Here is a 22,800-nt window from a genome sequence, read left to right as displayed (position 1 = left end):
GGCCCGGGTCGGGCCGGGTCTGTCCCGCCCCTGCCCCCGGAGTCCCTGTCCCCCTCCGGGCAGGTCGCCTGGCGGTCGCGGTCGGCGCTGCTCCTCCCCTCCTCCATGAATGAGCAGCGCAGGCAGACCTGCCTCCGCCGGCTCCTGCCCCCTCCTCACCTTTTCCCCACTCAGGTTTGCATCGCACCCAGGCAGCGCCGTCAGCTGAGGCTTCTCTGAGCCCCTAGTTGCATCTGGAAGGTCCTTTTTCCTCTAAATTCCCAGGTACCTAGAATCAGCATGCACCTCGAGTGGGTCCCATCAGTCATCCCCTGGCCCCTTTGCCCTCAGGGCCTGTCAACTCCTCCCTGTCTCGCTCCCTCCTCACTCAGGCCAGGCTAAAATGAGCGCAAAAGGTGTTGACTTGCACTGTCCAAAAGAGGCACATCTAGTTCACAGTTTTGTAAAAGGAATGGGGTAAAGAAACGGCAGAGGTGTGCTGGCACGTGGCTGCTGGTGAAACCAGCTCAGAGCCTCCCCATCTCCCCACATGCAACCAGTCTGCTACAGATGCGTTTCTGAACTCTTGGTTAGGAACATCTTACAGCACTTCCCATGTCTCAGCTTGCGTTCCATACCAAAACCTTTTCTTCATAAAGCCACGCTACAGTTTGTAGGCACTTTCTTTCTTATGGTCCTCTGGGGGTTCCATTTAAGCCAAGGGTCACCTTCGTATACTTACTCATTTAAAGTTTGCCTATTTCTAGTCCTTCCTGCGTCCAAGTAGGCTTTCCTCCATCTGGACTTTGACTTATCAGTTTATCTACACTTTGGGATTTACTATCTCTTTGGTAGGTAGAGTTTATGTGCTTGACAAGTTCACTTTGTGGAAAACATTCTCTTAATTCCTATGAAAGTGCTTATTGCAATGGCAGTGCAGATGTATTAGGTCTGCAGCCCTGTAAAATTCAGTAGGGAGATGGTCCAGACACAAAAGCAAGTGAGTTGAAGTATGGCTAAATCTTTAAAGAACACGGGAGAATGACACAGATATATCTTGTAGGTCATCTGTCTGTAGAAAAGGGTCTAATTTTATTCTGGATACATAACAGAATATCCTGTTTAGATCTGCCTAATCTAAGAAGATGATAAACTTTACCTCTCAAAGAGTTTGGCTGAACCAGACAAAATTATGTGCTCCAACAAATTAAAGGAAACTAAAACTTACCAAACCACCATGCAACAAATTACTATCAAAACAAGCTGATATCATTTAGCACTGGACCCAAATAGTGCAATGGCAATTCCTTCGCCGACAATGAGACATCTGAGAAATGATGATGACAGCACCTGCATACCAGCATCACCCACCAGGAAGTCATGGAGAAATACCCCAACCTTGAATAGCTCCCCATATATCTTCTTTCTCAATGCTTACTTTTATGCTCGGAAACATTGGGAGCATTGTGGTCTGTAGTCCAATTAGAGGAATTGTTCCTGTAAGTGTGTCTCAACTTTTCTGAAAACAAAACGAAGGTAAAATAGCCACCATCACCTCTAAAATAACCATGAAAATAATCTCACATTATAATGAGCTGGGCATTCCTAAATCAATTTTACATTGGCCTACAATAACAATTCTTTCAGAAATAATTTTTTTGAAGATACAACTGGGGTTTTTAAGAGTCTACATAGTTTTTAAAATCCAGTCATCAATTAGTTATTAAACAAATGATAAAGGAGAAGTTAGGATAATATCAGTGATGCTAGCAGATGATTTTTTTATGCTTTTATATGAGAAGGAACTCAAAAAAGACATCTGCTCTTTTCACCATAGAGTTTATATTTCTTCCTAATGAAGAAGGAAAAAATCGTGTTAACTCCTGCCACCTTAAGGTGATCTTTTAGATTCTTGCAGAAGGAAACCAAAGGAGACTTTCACTGAAGAACTATGAGGATCTGCAGACACCATCTTTAAATATTTTGTGAAAACAGCTTTCTCCAGACAAACATGCTTCCTCCACGATCACTGCTTCATAAACTATCTTCTTACTGGCACCATCTTTAGTATTACCAATACAGTGCTACACCAGGGAAGCATTATGCCTGACCCAATGCCTGAGTGATATCAACCTTCTAACTGACATCTTATATATGCCAATCTATTGACATTTAATAATTTAATAGTCAAGCCCACCTATTTAATCTTCATCCACAACAATTTCATCTTCACAAAATTACAGAAGCAACTAGGTACTCGTATCCAAGCGCCAGGATGTCAGACTCTTCAGGAGACACCTCGAGTACAAGATTAATCTTCCCACCAAACCAACATGGGTTCCTAGGATACACTAAGGTACATAAATAACATCTGTACTGAAAACTTTGATTCCCTTATTGACTTCTACCACAAATTCAGCAACCAGAATTGTCCAGCAAACTCTCTCTGGAAAACTTACATCAGCATCAACTTTCTAGACACCAAGGTCAACACAAAAAATAGCAACTGTCAAACTACCATATGCAGAAAATCCACAGACCAACACATCTCCTTCCACAAACCATCAGCTATCCAAAACACACTAGAAAAACTGATACAGCCCACAGACATCACCTCGTTTGCTCTGAGGAAAACACTCATGACACACCCTCACAAAGCTACAGATGATGCTTACCCAAGAGTGACACTCCACTAGGATCACATATTTGAAGAAGCCACCTAAACCTTATCCAAACTTACTACAATACAGAGAGATAATCCCCTACTGGGTATTGTATACTACAACATGCAAGAAATGTATACTGGAAAATGTTAACAAGTTGTAGCTTACATTGGAAGAAAATCATACCTTGAAATTATTCTTCCTAGAAACACCCCTCCTTTCCTTCAAATCATACTTATTATCATGAGCTCCATCACTGAAAGCAAATTTTGGCAGACCAGTAGATAGTGGCTAGAGCCAGATAGCTCAAGAAAATTATCCAAATATTGCTAGGCCCTCATGATAAACATCTGCTACAACAGAACCACCGAAATACACAGATCCTACACATAAGAATCCTGAAATGTCATAGGCATCGTGCAATGCATTCACTGCTCTTAGGGAACTCTGTGGGTGAAACCGAACAATCACCGTGTGCTACCTGATTAGGAAGGAACAGCAACACCCAGTTACACATTGGAAAATTATATTCCCAAAACAACTCCCCCATCTCTAAGCTTGCAGTACGGACTCTGAAAGACCAAACATGGGCCAGAGAACTAAAATGTGCAACTCTATCAGATACGAGATTCCATATCAGATTAAGTTGAGAAAGACTTCTGAGTTTCCCCACTTCTCAAGTCATGCTGATCTTTGATGGGAATTACTGTTTCCTTTGCTCATTCAGCGTCTGTCACACCACTTACACTTTTAACAGGGTCGGGATCACCCTCTGCTTCCAAAGTAGAAAACACTTTTCTCTCAAATATCTGACCGATTAAAACAATTCATTGCAATTCAAAGCAATTTGTATTTTCTGTATGCTTTGGACCCAAAGAATACTTCATCTACATGAAAATGAATCTGCTTTATCTAATATCTCCTTTACACAATTGTCTATGTTAGCCTAATAAAAGATATTTTCTTCTAAAAAAAAGTGGCATTCTTTGGATTGTGTGAGGAATAATAACATATATAAAAGTTTCCATGAACTAAGTCCTGGTTCTATAAATGGTAAAGGATGGGCTTTCATTAGAACCTCGTTGTGATTCTGTGCTTGCAGATAATGTCAATGTAGATGCAAGTAAGTACTACATGATGTGAACTCTTGGCCCCTGAGCAGAACACAGCTCTTCGGTATTGTCTACAAAATACTTGTGTTACAAGAGATGATCATAAATCTCCTACTTGTGATAAGAGTGCATAGGTGCTAGGATTTTTTTCATCATTTTGCTTTGAAGCAAAACAGGAAACTGTGTTTACATAAAAAGGCTGTGTTGAAAGTAGTTCTCATTGAAACGTTGATTCTCACTGCAATGTTGAAAGTCTTGAAAAATCTGAAAATGTCAAAGAGCAACAAGTCTGCAGGTCAAAGTAAAAAATCAGGGGGAAAAAAACCCTTTTTTTTGTCTGTTTTAGTTTTCTCTCTTTCAATATAGGGAGAACCACAAAAAGTTCTTCTCCTGATCTTCACTTCAAATAAGACAGTGTTTTTTACCTTGAGACAGATTATGCAGCTGAAATATTCCATATTGGTAAAGCAGTTAAACATGTTTGTATTCTTACACCAGTAAGATTTTATTCCTGTGGACAAATATTTGTAACTAATACTGCCTGGTATTACTATTGGTTGGAATATTGTCAGCAAAATTGTTTCATCAGCAAAAAGTTGTTTTAGACCTGACACAAATGTTTAATTGAGATGTATTATGTATTAATTTTGAGCATATTTTATACAGTAGGGTTTCCAAGGAACAGCTCAGACTCTTTAGGAGATGCAAAGAAAATCCTGTACTGAAATTCTGATCTATTGAGTGTGAATACGGATGTTTTGATGCAAGCAGTGAAAATAGGCAGAGGTGTTTTCCATGCATGTTAGGAGGAAATGAAATTCTGCAATCTTCAAAATTGTCATGAGTTGGACTTAAACTTTTTTTTTCACTTCCACATGCTATATAGTGTTTATTATAAGTAAATATGTAAGTGTAATGAGAAGGATGACAAAATATGACCAATAACACAGAACGCCTCACTGAAAATGTAGACTTTTATTTAAAATACTATTCTAGAAAAGGCTGGGAAACAGCAACTGATGTACCAGGAAATAATTACTGTATTTTAAAACAGTGGAAATATGCATTAAAATGTCATTTAAATTTTCCATCAAATTGCCATTCTGCTTCTTTCTAGTCTAGTGGGTATGACAAAGGTCAAAACAATGACACTGATTTTGAAATCTCAACAGAAATAATTAGTGTAAATTAAAGTCTTTTATGTTTATGTATAAACCCTTAATTTAAGGTAATAGAAGTAGCTTTTTTTCCCTGTTCAGGAAAAAATTACTTGAAATGAAATTGTAGGGATGTTCTTATATTGTTTTAAGACTGAAGACAGCAATAGGGTGTTGGGGGAATTACTGGACAATATGTAAGAGAACAGTTTGTGTCTCTCTGGATTTGGTAAAACCGAAAAAAAAGCCCTACATCTCTTGTCAGTAGTTAAAGCCTTCAGAGCCTCTTAAAAAGCTCAAAGAAATTGGTGAATACATTTTTCAGGACTTTGATATGTGTTGGATCAGGTTTCTCCTGTAAGAAGGCTTGGAGTTACCTTATATGGATTTGCACAATTTATTTCTGTATTGTACAGCTTTCACACATTAGTATTACATGACCTCGAGGCCTCTTTTGCAGGACAGGGACTTTCTGCATATTTCTTAAAACCGGATATGCTGAAACATTTCTGAATATAAAATATTTCTTTAGCATCACTTGACTGTCATAGCACATTTCTTTGTAGCGCCTAAGTTTCAAGCGTCCTCAGCCAAACTCCATGACAAAGTTATGGGTGACATATGGAGCTGTGAGACTCCTGAGATGGAGTCAAAAGGCAAGTGGGAGTCCATCCTAGTGATTATAATCCATCCCAGGAGCACAAGCAGTGAAGCACTTTGATCGTAGGGGTCTGATATTGGATAAAGTCACTCTGGTCAAACTCTACATTACAAGTGTTTCAATTTTATTTTTCCAAATAAAACAGAGCAAAACAACTTACAGTACAATTAACAGATTAAAGTATTGCAGAAATAATATTTTTTATTAAATGACATTGTCAGAATTAGTTGAACACTTTCTATCTAATTTCACCAAGTGGTCTTTCCTTCTCCATAACTTTATGTTGAAATACAACTTTATGTTGAAATATCCCTAAGTTTTTGTTAAGACCATCTGTCTAAATTTAAATATTTCAATTTACAACTAGGAACTGTATAACTTTACCTTTTTTTGGCCATCTTCCAAGCTGCTACTACACATTTACTGCTTTCAGCACTACCTAGAAATGGTGGAATTGCTCCGATGTCAAGGAGGAACCTGTTGATGTTATTACTGATCAGATTTAGTTAGGGTATATGCAATTGAAAGCAAACCATTTGTTGATAGCATCTGTGCCGCAGAACAGTTTTTTCACACAGAAGGATAAGACCAGTACTGAGTCAGAGGGAGATCCATCTAGCTCACATTTGTCTGTGTGGGTGGCAGCTGCTGCAGAATAGGAGTAGCCATATCCAGCTGTGGAAAGCAGTGTGGCTAGCCCAAGTCCTGCTGTTTGGAAACCAGACTGCAGTTGCCTGGAGTCTGTCCTTCACAGGGTCAGTTTTGTTAATTAAGTGGGGTCTGGAGCTCCAGCCACCATACTGGAATTTCTGGGTCTGAGACCCTTGAACTGTCTGGAAAAGTGGTTCGGGCCAAAAAAAAAAAAAATCCCAACCCAGGATTATGCCCTAGAACCTGCAGTTCACCATCCACAGTGACAGGGAGTAGAACAATTGCATGCTCATTCAATATCCAGTCTCTCTTGCTGCCCAAGAAACCAATAGCCGCAAAATCAATAGTGAGTTAACCCAGATAAGACAAGAGAATAATGTTCTGATTTCAGAAGTAGGAGAGGCCAACAGTCCATGCACGGGAAAAAATAAAAGAAAGGGCAAGCATGTAATTATACTTCCCAGTACACTCCAGCAGCTTGTGGCTCAGAGCTGCCCTGTGGTGGTATTTTTTGTGTTTAAGTCTGAGCCTGAAGCTGTCTGAGGATTCTGATGGTTGTGTGTACATGTGATGGAGGCTTGGTGGGAGCTGTCTTGAATGGGGAAGGAACAAAAAGATGTGACACAAAAAGAAAAGGCATAACACAGCAGCGATTACAACAAAGAATATGAGTCAGAAACTGTCAGACATGCCCAGCAGCACTTGTGGCTCACAAGAGGGGACACAGATATCAGATGATGTAGCAAATATCCCTTAAAGAGGATATTAAACAGAGAAGACCTGGAAGCATGAAGTACTGATGAAGAGCCGTGGGAACAGAGATAGACTGAAACACGTGGAGGTCAACACAGTAGAGAAACTCCTTCTTAAAAAGTGACGTCCCTAAATCATAGGAAGGCTTGGGTTGGAAGGAACCTTAAAGATCATCTAGTACTAAGTACAAAGGGATATTGGAAAGAAAGTTGATTGAGACAAATTAACTGTCCACTTGATGTAGACAAATCTTCATCTTAGAAAGGGGAGAGGGAATTCCAGGCCATACGGGAGGAGGAAAGAGGATGTCCTTTTGGAAGGGAAAAGGCAATGCCTCTACTCTTCCCATTAAAGCTTTGACAATGCTCTCATCAAATCCCATCAAATTTCACAAACTACTTTATTCCCACTCATCTCTCTGGCACTGGTCATGTCAGTTGGTGCCCTCTGAGTGCTGGATGGGGCTTGGAACAGAACAGCCATTGAGGAAGAGATGCTGGGCTCTCCCACAGTCACTCCACAGGATGTGGGAGACTTGCCTTCACATTCCTCTTTTTGCTAGTGGGTTTCAAGCCCACAAATATTCCAGGATCCCTAAGAAGAAATTCTAACCACATATCTGTTTGCTGGCTGAAGGATGGGCTCTCCCAGTTTGCACAGAAGTTTTAGGAATTTGGAAGAGGAAGGAAATGGAGAAAAGAAGAATATGAGGGAGACGGGTGGTGTATGGGTATGTTCCCATAAAAAGCAAAATCTGCCTTAGAGATAATATCTATCTATCTGGAACATCTGTCTTCATCTCTCACTTCCTCTTTTCTCCACATATTTTGGTGGTTAAAGCGTGGGGCAAGAGCATCTGGATTCAATTCTGCCTCCACGAAGGAAGACATAGAAGCATGTCCCACGTCCCTGGAAAGTAGTACGATCATCTGCTCTTCTGACGTGAGAGCAAACGCATTTGCGTAAGCCCACCTGTCAGAGCTGTTCCACATTGCTCGGAATAACTAGAAGGAAAACAAATTGGGGTTTTCTGACTTAGTAGGATGCAGAAAGGATGCTCAATGCAGAAAAGAGACAGCAGAAATTAGAGAAAGGTTTCATGTCAATTATGTATGTTGAATGTATATCCTGAAAGCAGCAATGCAGGGCTGAGGTGTTTCCTGCTCAGCACCAGTCCTTGGGGGTTTCATTCCAAGTACCTGCTATGGCGAACAGGCTACAGACCCAGCTCAGGACAGTGTTCCAATGCTTTGGTAAGGATAGCATGAAGTTTGGAGTCACAGTGCTCAACATGGCAGCCCCAATGCACTGCAAGTGTTCAAAGCCTGCATAGTAGCTGAATTTTTTCCTCCTTTATCACCGCATTTGATCCTGCAGCCAGTGCCACTTAACAGTTCAGATAAAGACTGTAGTAAAAGCTGCCCAGGAGCATTATAAAACAGAGACAGGTTTTACAGTATGAGGCCTCCTAACATAGCATAGTCACTATAGCATAGTCAATAGCAAAGAAATGCACTTGTACTTTTTACCTTTTTATGTATTATAAGTTATCAATAGGTCTGTAGTGCTAAAATTTGTATAACTCCTTCAACAATGCACCAGGACTGAACAGAATCAGCAAGGGTTTCAGGAAATATTCAAGTAGAAAGCAAATCCCTCAGCAGCATTTAGCTTGGAGACTGAAGAAATAGGATAGTTTCTTCACTTGCAGACGATTACACCCTATTCTGCTTCATCATACAAAAGCACAATAAAAGAACAAACTGAAACAGGGAACACTGCTGTTTATTCTGCCACACTTTTGAAGATCTCAGTTTTAATTACATATCATAAAATACTTTGATGGCTCATGTAAAGGCAAAGTGTGAAAATGGTACTTTGCCAGTTGAGAACTTTCTACTAATTATAGTTTGAAATGTTTGCATTTTCTTGATTTTCTCAAAGGCAATTGCCAGCAAGCTGGTAAAATTGGGTGAGATTCTAAATACAGTGCTCTTGTTCCAGATCTATTATGACAGGGTGATGAGATTTAAGTCCCAATGAGAGCTTGCAACTGTCCCATTCTCATACCCACATTGAAGAAAGATTTCTAACTGGAAGCAGGACAAAGAAATACTACCAGAATATCAGAGGAGTGAAAAGATTTCAAAGTCAAGGCTAAAGTGGCATAATTACTAGCCACAAATACATTAGAAATATGAGGGTGGAAAGGGATCTGATTTAAAGTAGAGGTCTACAGACAAACAAATGAATATAAATTATTCATTTATTTAATGATTAATGATTATTTAAGCAGGAAATCAGAAGGCGGCTTTCATAGAATCATAGAGTATTTCAGGTTCAAAAAGACCATTAAGATCATCAAGTTCAACCATTAACCTGTCATTGCCAAATCCTCCACTAAGCTGTGTCCTTAAGCACCATGAGAACATGTCTTTTCAATACCTTCAGGAATGCTGACTCAAACATTCCCCAGGCAGCCTGTTCCAACGTTTGACAATCCTTTTGGTGAAGAAATTTTTTCTAATATCTGATCTAAACCTCTCCTGGTGCAATTTGAGGCCACCTCCTCTTGTCCTATCGTTAGTTGGTTCAGAGAAGAGGCCAACACCCACTTCTCTACAACCTCCTTTCGGGTAGTTGTAGAGAGTGATAAGGTCACCCAGGGCCTCCTTTTCTCCAGGCTAAACACCTAAAGCTCCCTCAGCCATTCCTCTTAAGGCTTGTGCTTCAGACTCTTCACCAGCTTCATAGCTCTTTTTTTACCCATTTAAGGAGTCATATTCTGTAATAGCCGATCATTTAGAGTAGATGAAGCACAGAACTTCTCTAGAAACCACACTAGATAGATTTTATCTGAGAAAGGGATTATTTAAGTGTTTTTTAAGTCTTGCAATGGCAGGAGTCTACCTCAAAAGGCCTTTTCCAGTCCTTCTTCTGCTTTTGGAAATGAAGAACTTTTGAATACTAAGGGCAAGATACTCCTTTGCTTGCACAAGGTGCGTGTACCTTGAAGCACATGGGAATTACGTGGTTTCTATCTTACGGGAACAGAATATGTGGATCTATAAAATAAGGCTGTTTCTCATGCAGTTTTAAAATCATAATAGGAAAGAGTTTTACTGGACAAAGGCTCATCATCTAGGCATTTTCATCAACATGAATGGAGAGGTTTAGAGAATGAAACTGCAATACAAGATTGCCATTCTAAGTTCTATGTGGCCTTCCTCTCTTGGAGACCAATACCTATTCTGCCTGCCAGCAGAAAACTGAATCTCACAAAGAAAAGGAAAGATTTCAAACTCTTGCAATAAAATAGACACTGCTGGTAGAAAGACCTCCAGATTAATAATTTTGTAAATTGAGAAATTAATCTGGAAAGAGCACAGGGAGAATTCTGATCCATACAAATGCTCTAGCATTGCAGCCAACATGCACTGCAAGTCCTTGGACTGTATTTGCAGGTGATAGTATTGTCTCCCTCTTTTACAGAACAACATCTTTCCCTGGCAAAAAGTCAACATCTTAGCCAGTTTAGTGCTTTTGGCTTATTTTTGGTATCCAGACATCTTTTAATTAAAAAAAAAAAAAGGCAAACAAAGCAAAGCAACAAACAACATTTGGCTCAAGGTTCATTTCTAGTTGCAAGGCTCACAATTAATTAAATGGCAGCTTTTCGATCCTGTCACCACACTTATGGACAGCAGAGTTCAAGAAGTTCATGAACTGGTTCCCCACAGTTATCTTGAACATGAACTCACTGTTTAGTCAATGGCTTAGAAAAACAAGGCTGGACAGCTGGTCTCTGTGTTACTTACCACAGTCTCAGGGCTGGGACAGAGGAAATTTAGGGAATATTTCCAAATACAGTCTGCCAGATTATTCAAATATACAATACATCCACATAGATATTAAATATTATTTGCTCTGGAACTGAACGTACACTGTAATATGCTCCCTGTTTTATGGAGTGTGAAGGCTGACATTTGAAATTAGTGCTATTTCAAAGCCTGGTGTCTGGTTGCTACATCTGGCTGTGTCATGTAGTCTGGGGAAGTGCCCTACCACAAGGACTTGAGCCGCAGAGGATGGTGAGACAGATGAAGCTAGATAATCTTTTTTATGTCCATAAAAAAGGGTCAGGGTCAGTCTTTCAACACCAAGAAGAACTAAGACAAATAAACAGAAATGGGACACACTGTAATTAATGGCTCCAGAACACAATAAATCCAAACAGCTTCTTATTTTCTATTCAGACTATGGCTCTCTCCAGACTAATATGAAAGTTTAGAGGGAAAACAGGGTCTTCCCTCTTAACTATTGAATTGGAACTTTCTGACAGAACCACTTTCAAACTAAATATACATGTAGACAAAGCACTCCCCACATCTCTTTCCGTATGTATGCATGTCTGTGCCAGTATGTCATTTGAGAGGGTTCTTCCTCTCCCAGTGTTTCCTCATTCTAAGAAAACACCATGTTCTCACGTTATAACTGTGTAAGAGCTTTTCAAAAATGTTGCCACGTGGACTAAGATACCAAATACAACTTGTTCCTGCTCATTTTTTTATGGATTCTCTGGTGATCCAAGCTGATTTTCATTTTGAAGTTCTTAGATATTAGCCTTGAAGCAGAGATGGCTGCAAAGATTATTTTCAGCACAGATTAGCAGATTCACAAACACTTCACCATTGCTCTGTGACATGAAAAGCTTTGCCTTGTGAAAACCAAAGATTAAAATCATGATAAACATGATTTATTAGTATTATCCCTGGCCCCAAACACGTGTGCACACACACACATACACACACATGTGAAAACTGTAGTCGGGACTCAGCAATCACTTTTATCTTCCCGATGGTAAGATTCTGAATCTTACTTTATTGCATGCTGGTCACATTTAAGCTTTTTGAGTACAAAATACACTGACTTCAATGAAATATTTCCATTTAGAGTCAGAGACTTCCTTCTTGTTTATACCCCACCTCCGGCACCCCGAGACATCGTCTCTCCTCCTCTTTGGCTTTGGCACTGGAGAAAGAAAGGAGGAAAAGCAGGAAAGGGGGAGGAGGGACAAAGTGAAATTCCCAGAAAAGGCCATGTTGCCTGTGCAAGCTTCATGTCCTGACGCCTGTTCAGATCAAGCCTGCAGTCCTGCACACTAACTGCCAAACATATACCGTGTGATTTGAAAAAAAGCTTCTGGTTAAGCATCATTCCTTGAGGCTGGCTCTTCGGTAGTATCTTCTTAACAACTGATTTTGAAGCAGTTTATCTCATTTTATTATTAAAATTCAGGCAACACCTCTTCATGAGATGTGTTGAATTCCCCCCTTCCCCTACCCCCACCGTTTTTTTTGTGTTTTGTTTTGTTTTTTTTTTTATTTATTATGAGTAGCTCCACTCATGTGGATTGTCAGTATGCCAGCCTTTGTTGCAAATAGTATGCTGTCCTTCTGTGCCCTGGGCCTCCTGGTTGGTCTGGGAAATGCAGTGTGCTAGGAGTTTCTGGCCTCCTTTGGGGTTAGGTATGATGGTCTCCACTGTGCGTAAGCAAGTGGTTTCAATCCTTAATTGCAATGGGGAAGTGGTCAGACAACATACAGTCCTGGCAGAATAATGGCAAAATGTCTTGGAAGAAAACCAGAAAATAACAAGTACGTTACATACGAAGTGAATATGTATTTCTAACATAACCTGGAAAATATGTAATATACAGGAAAGTAAAATACAAATATATTTTGATGGTTCTTCTTTGAAACTGGTGCATTATCTCATGCTATTACCTTATTCCCCTTTACAGAAATTAAAGAAGTGGTCTAAACATTTTCTTTTTACACCACAATTACACAAATCCAAATGCTTATTATGAAGAAATGGATGTGGGTTTTGACTATAATTATGAATTGAAAGTGAGCTGTCAGTCATCAGTAATGAAGCATCAAGTTATAGCTGTGTTTCTCTAGGAGAGAGAATTGCTTCATCACAGCAGAACAGTAATACCTCACTCTAGACAGCTCACCTCTTCGAAAGAGACAGGAAATCTTTCACAATATCATTTTGGTAACTTACTACATCCTTCTGAGATATGTTTTACTTTATTCACTTTACAGAGGATTAAACAGAGACATAGAAAAAACTTAGCAGCTCTAAGTCTCTCTATAATTCAACATGACAGCTGGGAATTATTTCCAGGAATTGTGTTTCCGGTGCTTTCTTACAATCACTTTAGTGATTCTCTCAAAAACATATTAGCCAGGATAAAATCCAGCTCACACTCCCGATCTTGCCTGTGAAGCTGATTTTGTGAAGCTGATTATCTGAATAAACACTAGCCATCATGTACATCCCTGAAGGAAAACAAACAAACAAACAAAAAAAAAAAAAAAAAAAAAAAAAAAAAAAAAGCAAACAAACCCAAACCGAAAAACCCACACCTAAACAAATAAGGAACAATCTCTCATCTGAGAGTGTCAGAGTGGGCTATTTGGAATTCCAGCTCTCACTGCTACTTTCAGAGAAGGCTGCACACTACTTACAGTCAGACACACTTTTTTTTACAGGTGTGGATGCGTTCTCCCTCCTGCTGACCTTACTTTGTATCCATGACATCTTAACACTACAGACATGGAGATGCCATGACATTGTGTATATAAGGTGATACAGGTAAAAACAACACTGAAGATGCTGGTGCCCATTTCTCAGCTGGAGCTCCTGTCTCTCCCATAAATTGCCAAGTATATTTCTAACTACATCAGTATCATTGTACTCACCTAACAGAGAGGGAAGTTGAAGCATGGTCACTTGAGGATGGTCTGAAGACCAGTTCAACTCTGTCAAGTTGCTGGGAAATTAAATGAAAAGAGTTTTCCACTGCCAAATCCGTAGATATCCCATTTGGCAGTGCTGCCTTCTCTCAGACCACGTTATTGTTTGAGAGCCAGGCCAATGCTACCTCAGTACAATACATCAGGAATATGTATACAAATACTAACAGAGCATCAAGGCACCAGCCTCTGAAGTGAAACACAGCATCTTTGTCCTCATCCCACTACTCTCACACCTACTTTTCTGGCCTGTAATGAAAAATTGTGCATCTATGAACTGTAGCTCTGGTTTTAGGTTATAGGCTTTCCTGGCTATCTAATAAATCCTCCATCTTGTTCAGTAAAGGTCCAAAACTCTCTCTGATTTTATAAAATAAAAGTAACCCAGGCCAAAATAAAATATTACTTGGAAGATAATAATTTAAGACTCTTTTTGACAGTAGAAATTATTCCTTTATTGTCTTGGAATATATGCACAAAAAAGGCACAAGTGTTGTAGCTTAATTCAGCAAGAAATGAGTTTACATCACCTGAGAAGTAGTGACAGTAATTCTTACAGAGCAGGTCACAGTCTCATCCTAAATAATTTCTGTCTTGAGAAAAAGGGGAGTTGGCTTCTGATGTTCATGGGACCGTGGAGTCATCTTGCTCTACCAGAAGTGCATGTATACCTGAGCTTCTCCAGGACACGTTTTACTCTAAATCCACCTTGATTCTAGTGGAGGTGTGAGGATCTTTATAGCAAAAATATTTATAGCACCTTGTGTTGTTATCTGTTGCTTGTTTAGCTGTGACATCATGAACAGCATGTCTTGATATACCCAGCATTACTCCAGCTGCTCCAAGAGAAGGCAAAACCTGAAAAGGAGCTTTCCTTAGTCAGTCTGGTGCTGGGTAAAAAATTCCTCCACACTTCCCACAAGACAACACCCCTAAGATACTATAAAACCTGGTGTGTTTGTAAACTGCTGCTTCAGGGCTGGTTTGGACCTATTTCCCAGTTTCTATATGCATCTAAATTTTATAATTCACCTGAAGTTCACTAGCTTGTTTGAAGCTCAGTCACCATTATGTGGGGAGAGAGGAAATATCAATTTAAAGGTCATTAAACCCTTATCTGCCAGTCCAAACGCCTTCAACGATGTTGAAGAGCTTGCACTCAGAGGCTGTGCTCAGCCTGATCAGAGAATGGCAAGTGAATGGATTATAATTGCAGCTGCTGCTGTTTTGTCTACATGTAGTAAGGAAAAAAAAAAAAAAAAAAGAGAGAGAATAGAGGTGAGGAGGGGATTCATTACTTCAGCTATATTTCTGAATTAAAAATACAATATTTTTATGAAAATGAGGATTCTTCTAGGAAAAAAACCCACCTATATATTGTGGAGAGAGAAAAAAGAGAGGTTCTACTGAGGACACTGTTTCAGTTGTTTATAATCAGAGCCCTTTTTTCTCTTCTCACTTAGGACTGACCAAGTGTTGCACATAAAAATATCTTGGGGAAATGTCACTGCCATTTTTCAGTATATTAGAATGGTTTCAGATGGCTAGAGAAAACTGCTAAGACATTTTCCACCCGAGATCACATTCAGAGCTCTGAAGCCCAAGTGAAAAGTGCAAATTGGTTTGTGCAGTTTCCATTTGCTCTTTTCATTTGCTTGCAATACACCATTTTCAGTATTAGACCTCAATACCAGGGGAGTTAGTTATCACAAAACAAGCATAGCTCTCCATTCTGGTAAGAGTTTCCCAAAGGTCAAGTGTTGTTCACTCTAAAACTGTGTTAAAATTTAAGCTTCAGGTATGGTTTTTAGAGGTTGCACTGCATCGTCTATATGGGAGTCATTATTGGTTGAATTAACCTGAAAGTAGTTCTACAAGACAAAATTAACATACAAAACAAAACAAAACAAACAAACAAAAACCCCAAACCAACAAACAAGATGGAGCGCACAATTCATTTTCCCTAATACATTTAAAATTAGTGGCATTTACCATAGAAATTAACCAAATCTGTTTTTTACTAGCAAATAATATCTATCTGCCAAAATGAAGAATATCCATCTGCCAATATGAGGAAATATTACTGGAAAGAAACCCTGAAGGAACAAAAGTAAAGACAGCAGTACCATGTTTTATTGTTGTAGTTCCTTGTAACTCAGTTTTCTGTTCTGTAATAAACTGCCAAACCTCTTACAAGACTAAGCTTATTTTCATCACTAACCTTGTGCAGTAAAAGTGAAAGTAATGTAGCAGATGCAGGTTAGTCTGTTCCCACAGTGACAGGTCATCTACTTACAGGGTAAATTTGCATAGTATCAATGAGCCTGCAACCCACCATGAATTGCAATACAGTTGCAGGAGTCAGTTTAAAGACAGCTGACAGCGGACAGGAATTGTATGAAGGAAAGTTCCCATTTTCCAACCACAAGCCAGAAGGCAAAGAAGGGATGGTGGGAAGACAACTGATTACCTAAAATGCCCAGATGTAGCTTTTCTTTTATATCTCACCTTGAGCTTGCTGATTTATAAGGCAGCAAGGAGAAATCAGCTTTGTCTACAGCACAACAAAGGTCCAAAGAGTAATACATGAAGTCTAGGCTGCAACTTTCTGGATCTCAGTGTGAAGTCACTGGCAAGTCAGGTACCTACAATAGGGATCTGTGCATCAGTAACATCTCCTTTTTGTTTCTTGAATATAAAGTCATAGTTTGGCCATCTTAGGTAACAGGTAGCTTAAATCATACCTCATTCTCTTGAGCTCAGAAACTATGGTAATTGCAACGCCAAAATAAGGCAGCTATACCAAGAAATCTGAATACGATCCAGACTCACCAATACCAATTTTGTAATCCAGTTTTAGATGTGTTGCAATGATTACCAAAGAATTCAAGAGAACAGAAGTGAGAAAGGTCAAGAGAGAAAAAGTAAACAGGGTCATTGAGATTTTTCACAAAGCAGCATCCTTATGACTTATTCCCAAATTTGAAAGTGTGTTTGGGTTTGTTTTCTCACCTAGGTAGATGCCAGAGGTTGTTTTTCCTGTCTCTAGTCTTGCTCAACACTTTTTTTATAATATTCAGATCTAGCTTCTTATCAGTCAGTACATCTTTCATTCTCTGGGTTGAAATTGTTGATATTAGATACGCAAACTTAAGGACAATTAAAAAAAAAACAAAAACTAGTCAAAACCATTTATTTTGGACATGGTTAATGAGATATTAGCAGCTGGCAGACAAGAAGTCATTCTGAACTACAGATGTTTCGGTATCTGGCTTTAAAGGGATTTTCCCTGCAATTATGTTACACTACCACAAACTCAGTTTCTCCCTTAGTTCAAATGGCAGAAGCCCATGTACTGGACTGAAATGTTCTAGTACTTCAAATTCACATTGCACAATGCTGCTGAGCACTGGGAACTCTATCCTTTCATTTTACTTTTTTAAAAATCTAGGAAGGAGACACACAAACCTGTTAAGAGCATATAAAAGATTGCAAAAGAAGTTCAGAAACATGGGACTTGTGTATACACATTATAGTATTTTCTGTATGTATTGAATCATGTGCAATTTTCATCATTAGAGTATTTTTTATTGTTTATTTTCTGGTAAGCCTTATTTGAAGATATTATTTTGGGCAAGGCTTCAAAAGATAGAGTATCGTACAGAACCAGACAAACTCTCTCTCTAGAGTCTCAAGCAATTCAAGACCAGCTCCCACAATGAAACTATACTGTGTGACCCCATGGAAGTGGGCAGAAATGTACCTCCACAATTTTTTCAGTCCTCTGGAACTCAGCTGTGCACCCAGTCCTTTTCATAGTGAGATAGCAGATCTCTGAATATCTCCTGGCTGTGACTCCTAGAGGTCCTGTTCCCTGTTCTCTTCCCTTCCCTTCCTTTCCCTTATTCAGTGTCACATATGAATTTGATGACAAATTCAGGAGGTTGCAATGACAAATTAAAATACGTTTTCATTATCAGTGGCTAATTTCTTTATTTAAATGGCTGCAAGTCCCTTACTCTTTTAATATTTTCTGTTACATTTTACTTAAAACCAAACAGAAAGATAGGCTATAGTGGTATCAATTTTCCTAAAGTGCAATTTCTGTCTCAATATATATTGTCCACAAATGTTATCAGATCTCAAGAAAAGATAGATTAATGGCAAAGGAGAATATGTATTCCCATGGCCAGAGGGATAGGGATAAAAGATGGAGTGGGAGAAGGAAGACAAGGTTTGAGAATGAGAGTGATGACATCTGTTTTCTCAGATGAAAAGTTATTTTCCTTTGAGAATACTTAACATATTTATCTTTTAAGGGAGGAAAAAGAATTCCCACTAGACACACTGAAAATTTGACAAAGGTCTGAGAAATAGGATCTTCTCAGGCTTTGTCTGTAGGTGGGTAAAGTCATAATAGCTCTGTTTTTCTTGGTTTTCTTTACATGAGAAAAACTGAGTAAGAATGCCTTACTATGCATAATTCTGAGGATATTCATTTCTTTGAGTTCTTTTTACACTGCATCTCTGTCAACTGAAAGGTCAATTTAGTTATTTTTCCCTCCCTCAGATCCTATACCGAGGGAAAAAAACAAAACCAAAACATGTAGACAGGTCTTTCAGATTTCAATGAAAATAACAGATGTTACCCATCAAAACATCTTCCACCCAGAGAGAGGATGACATCGCCAGAGAGTGACTGAGATTTTCCTTCCATCAGACAGAGCTTTATCTCAGGCAGAGTCAGACGGTACTCTGCTTAGCAGAAGCAACTGTCATGATTTCACCGTAGAACATCCTCTGCTTTGGGACTGAAAGGAAACCTTTGATCTAACTGCATCTAGCAAGTTATCATGTAGATGATGGAGCATATTGACGGCAAAAATGACTGGGCTCAGCATTTGTTTGTTTGACATGGTGCATGCAGAAACTTAACTTTTGTATTGTTTTGGTCAGATGTAGGTGTTACATTCCCTTTATATTGCCTGATCAGTGCGCTGGGAAGACCACCAACCTTTTGGTTGAGCTCTAGAACAGACTCTTATTTCCCAATTTATTTAAATTCATGGTATGAAATCACTGCAACAAAATGACAAAAGCCATGGAGTTTACAGACAAACTAAAACCTCTTCTCCAGTGACTGAGATGCAATTATAATATTATACTTAGCAAACAAATATTTTTTAGCAAAGACTTAGTTTCTCCCCTAAACCAGTGAATAGCTAGGAAAACTTCACAATACAACAGTGCAATACAAGAGTGATCTCTAATTCAGCTATTTTCAAACTGACTGAAAATAAGCTCTAGCTCAAACTTCAGAGCACAGCACAGAAAACCTGATCTCTCTCTTCCTCTGTGTGTATAGTAGATCAGGTAAGCTGGAAACAATCATGGGTTTACTTAGTCCATCAACACAAGTCCCACTGGTCAGATGTGAAGATAATAAAACTACATAGGGCAGAGAAGCTGGCAATGGGCTCATCCATCACATGGGACTGTGAAATAGGTGGGACACCTGAGTTTAGGCAGGTCATGCTGGGAGCCTGGGGTACTTTTGGCAGCTCTAGTACCCCCTTACACCAAGCCCCCCATGTCAGAAGATATATTTGATGAGAAAATTTCAGCTAGAGTTCGGGAAGGACACATGCTGAATTTTAAATGATACTCGATACAACTGTCTGAAGGTTGAGAGTAATGAATTACATAAGAGCCATAAGAGATATACAGTTTTAACAACTAACTGGGGGTAGAGCTCTCTATAAAAAAAAATCTATCTCTAATTGAAGGTGCATGACATGCTTGAAAATGGGTTCAATATTATCAAAACCAAAGTGTTACTGCATCAAACAGTGGTGAGCGGCAATAAAAAACCCAAGGCCAGTCATGAGTAAGGTTGTTTTTCTATGTTAAAAGGCACCATCACCATTTATTTTTTTCTGCAGCTGATGGCTTTCTGACAGCCTTCAGTAGGGTCCTAGCCATGAAGTGCACCTTTGGATCCTGGAGGGTACACAGTGCTGTTACTTCCTTTCCTGGGCAGGGCATCTCCCAGCAGAACTAGCATTTCAGTTCCTGAACAGCTTTTACTAATTGAGTTCTGCACATGTGTGTGGTATTAAGGGATAACGTTGTGGCTTTTTACATTGTCTGCAAGTATGCAGAGCTGCTGTGCGTTACCGGAGCTTCTCAAGAGATCTGTTAACTGCTTTTTAATATTTTAACCTCTGACCTGCATGTTAATGTGTTGTTATAATTGGAAAAGTCGCTCTCCCTTACTCAGCAGTTTTCCTCCATGTGTGTGTTCCAAGACTAACTTGCTGACTTTATTGACACACATAATAAGTTTATGGCTTTTCTTCTTGCTGGATACAGTTATTGCCAAGTCCCAGGCAAACAATCTTCAGTCTTGATGGAAATACATAAGGCAGAAAAGCATAAAGTCTGACTTTTTTTTTATCCAGGTCTGGGGTTGCTAAGTTGTCAGGTAACAAAACAAGAAGATAGTTTGGGAATGCATCATTTCAATAGAAAAAAATGTTGATCCAGCCCAGCATTTCTGTCAATACAGGTTGGTAGAGTACTTTTTCTCAGTCTATTTCTGGCCATGAGGGTCATTTGTTCTCTGTTAGTATAATATGTGGCCATCTCTTAGTTATTTAAAACTGGATTTGTATGGTTTCTTATACTTTCCAAATTTGTCCACAAAAGTCTGAACCAGAGTTCGTGGAAACAGAATCACAGAATATCTCAAGTTGGAAGGCAACCATTGAGTTCAACTCACTGCTCCTCTCAGGACTACCTAAAACTAAACCATTTGACTAAGAGCATCATCTATACACAACTTGAACTCTGACAGGCTGTATCATGACCACTTCCTTGGAGAGCCTGTTCCAGTGACCACCCTCTCAGTGAGGGTCACAATTGGGTCATATTAATTTATGCTGAAACATGGCCAAAAGTAGCAAACTGAGCATTTGATTTTAATTTTAGGTTTAGGAGCAGTGTTGTCTTGAATAAAATGGCATTTTTAAAAAGGAAAGAATAGAGAAGTGGCTGTGAATAGTTAGGATCAATAGGAAAAGTGGAGATTTCCTACCACCATATAGAGAACAGTAATTTGAAAAGGATAGGTTCAGTAAAAAGAAACTCATTTAATATAAAACATTAGCACCTCCCTAGACAAGCAACTTACTACTGTCTCACGTCTCTCTGCATTCACTAAGATCTTTTTATTTTCTTCTGTTTATGCTCCTTTTTAGGATTTCTGCAAGTTTGCTTCAACATCAGCTTAAGTCCTTCAGCAGAGTAGGAAAAAATTGAGTTTTGTGAGTTGAAAGCTGATAGTAAGGCTAAGCCTAGGACCTGGCCGGTATCATGGCAGTCCGGCCACCACAAAGGAATGGAAGACTGGTATGAAAGGGGCAGAGGTGAGGAAAGTCTTGCATAGCCATATGGCTATGTGCTGCTGCTTAGGAGAAACAAGCTATGAAATAATGACTTGTAGGGGGGCCCCACACAAGCAGAAGTTGCCACACAACATGCCTCAACTGCATGTCTACCTTTCCAGGACAGAGACAAAAGCAGGAAGAACAAGAACTGCCCAAGGCAGTTGTCTTTTCTGCCTGTATTTAAAATAAGGCCCATCCTGCTATACTGGAAATAGCTGGAATCAGAACAGTAATAAATCAGCGTATCCCAGCTGTCCCAATTGAATGCACTCATGGACAATTGTGTCTATGTCTTGTTTTGGGGGTTACACTGTGGGGCTGACTCCCCACCAGGTGTGTCCCAGGCTGTGACCTCTGTGATCACAAGGTGTGCCGGTTCATGAAACATATACCGAGACAAGTAGATTTGGTGGGTTTTTTTAATGGGTCAGATTTTAGCTATATCAGCTTCCTGAACTGATTTGCCACAGGTTCACACTCAGTAATACCAACACTGGAAATGGATGGGAAAGGACATTCAAGGGCACAGGAAGGAGAGCTGAACCATATCATCTTCAGCTTACGTGAGCTTCAGCTATTACAAAACAACAGTGTAAGAGCTCTGGCTATGGGAGAAGGTGTATAGCAAGGCACACACTGCATTACCATCTGCAAGTACATTGTCTGGCCCTGAATCTACTCTGATGAATGTCATACCTGAATAGCCACTATTACGGCAAGGTGTAATTTTTAAGCATGCCATGCTTACCTACTGTGGTAAGAACCACAAATGACTCTTCTGAGTTTCATTTCCTCTGTGTAGTCATGGATTTTCCAGGCAAGATCAGCACCTTTCCTTGCAGCCCAATCAAGCAGACCTAAAATCTCACAACAGAGATTGACATTGTGAGCTCCCTCAAATTCAGCTTCCCTTTGTCCCAACATTGATTTGTTGTGTTGTTTCTAAACACACAAAAATGAGCATCGTAATCCTACAGTATGAACAGACAAGTGCTGCAGCATGAGTCATGAGTAGTAGGGCTTCCTGTGTTAAAACGTTGCCAGGGTAGCCAAGACAGCCATATTACCTTCCCACTGCACAGTTTTGACAAGGATAAAAGAAAATACTATGCTGTCCTGTGGGAATGTGGATGACCTCATATGCGAAGGAGTGAAGTGTTTATCAGTCATTGCATTTTCTTGATGAGGAACCGCATTAACTGTGTCATTTGGTATTATTGCTTGAAGGGTTGGGAAACTAAGTTACATTCTTTCAGCTCTGCTCCTGTGTGTAGTGAATATTCTGTGCAAGTGCATACCTTACCATAAGCAAAAATGCTGTGATTGATTGTGAGTGGTCTTGTCAACTAGAGACATTTCCAAATGGCAACGTTTGCTTCGACAAACTGTGAAAAATGGAAGTACCAGCAAAAAACAGTAATACCAAACTCACAGCAGCAGGTGCTGACTTTGGAACAGTTGTCTTTTCATTTTTAAAATCTGTTACTACTTTGCCAATGTTCAGTAAGTATGCCAGGAGATTCAATCTCCTTTTTTTCCTTTTTTTTTT

At 39.5% G+C, this 22,800-nt stretch overlaps 1 protein-coding gene across 1 annotated transcript in view; it reads right to left on the bottom strand.

Moving 5' to 3' along the window:
- Positions 1-22,102, bottom strand: part of TNFSF11 (tumor necrosis factor superfamily member 11) — a 46,983-nt gene extending 24,881 nt beyond the window's left edge. The window contains exon 1 of the mRNA XM_017814995.1: positions 22,000-22,102. The gene's annotated coding sequence lies outside the window, so the exon portion shown is untranslated. The remainder of the gene's footprint in view (positions 1-21,999) is intronic.
- Positions 22,103-22,800: the final 698 nt, after the last annotated feature.

This window comes from Lepidothrix coronata, unplaced genomic scaffold, assembly GCF_001604755.1.
Source record: "Lepidothrix coronata isolate B3197 unplaced genomic scaffold, Lepidothrix_coronata-1.0 Scaffold48, whole genome shotgun sequence".
NCBI classification, from domain to species: domain Eukaryota; kingdom Metazoa; phylum Chordata; class Aves; order Passeriformes; family Pipridae; genus Lepidothrix; species Lepidothrix coronata.
Note: the sequence above shows the minus strand (reverse complement) of the source record. Positions and strands in the feature narration are given on the sequence as shown.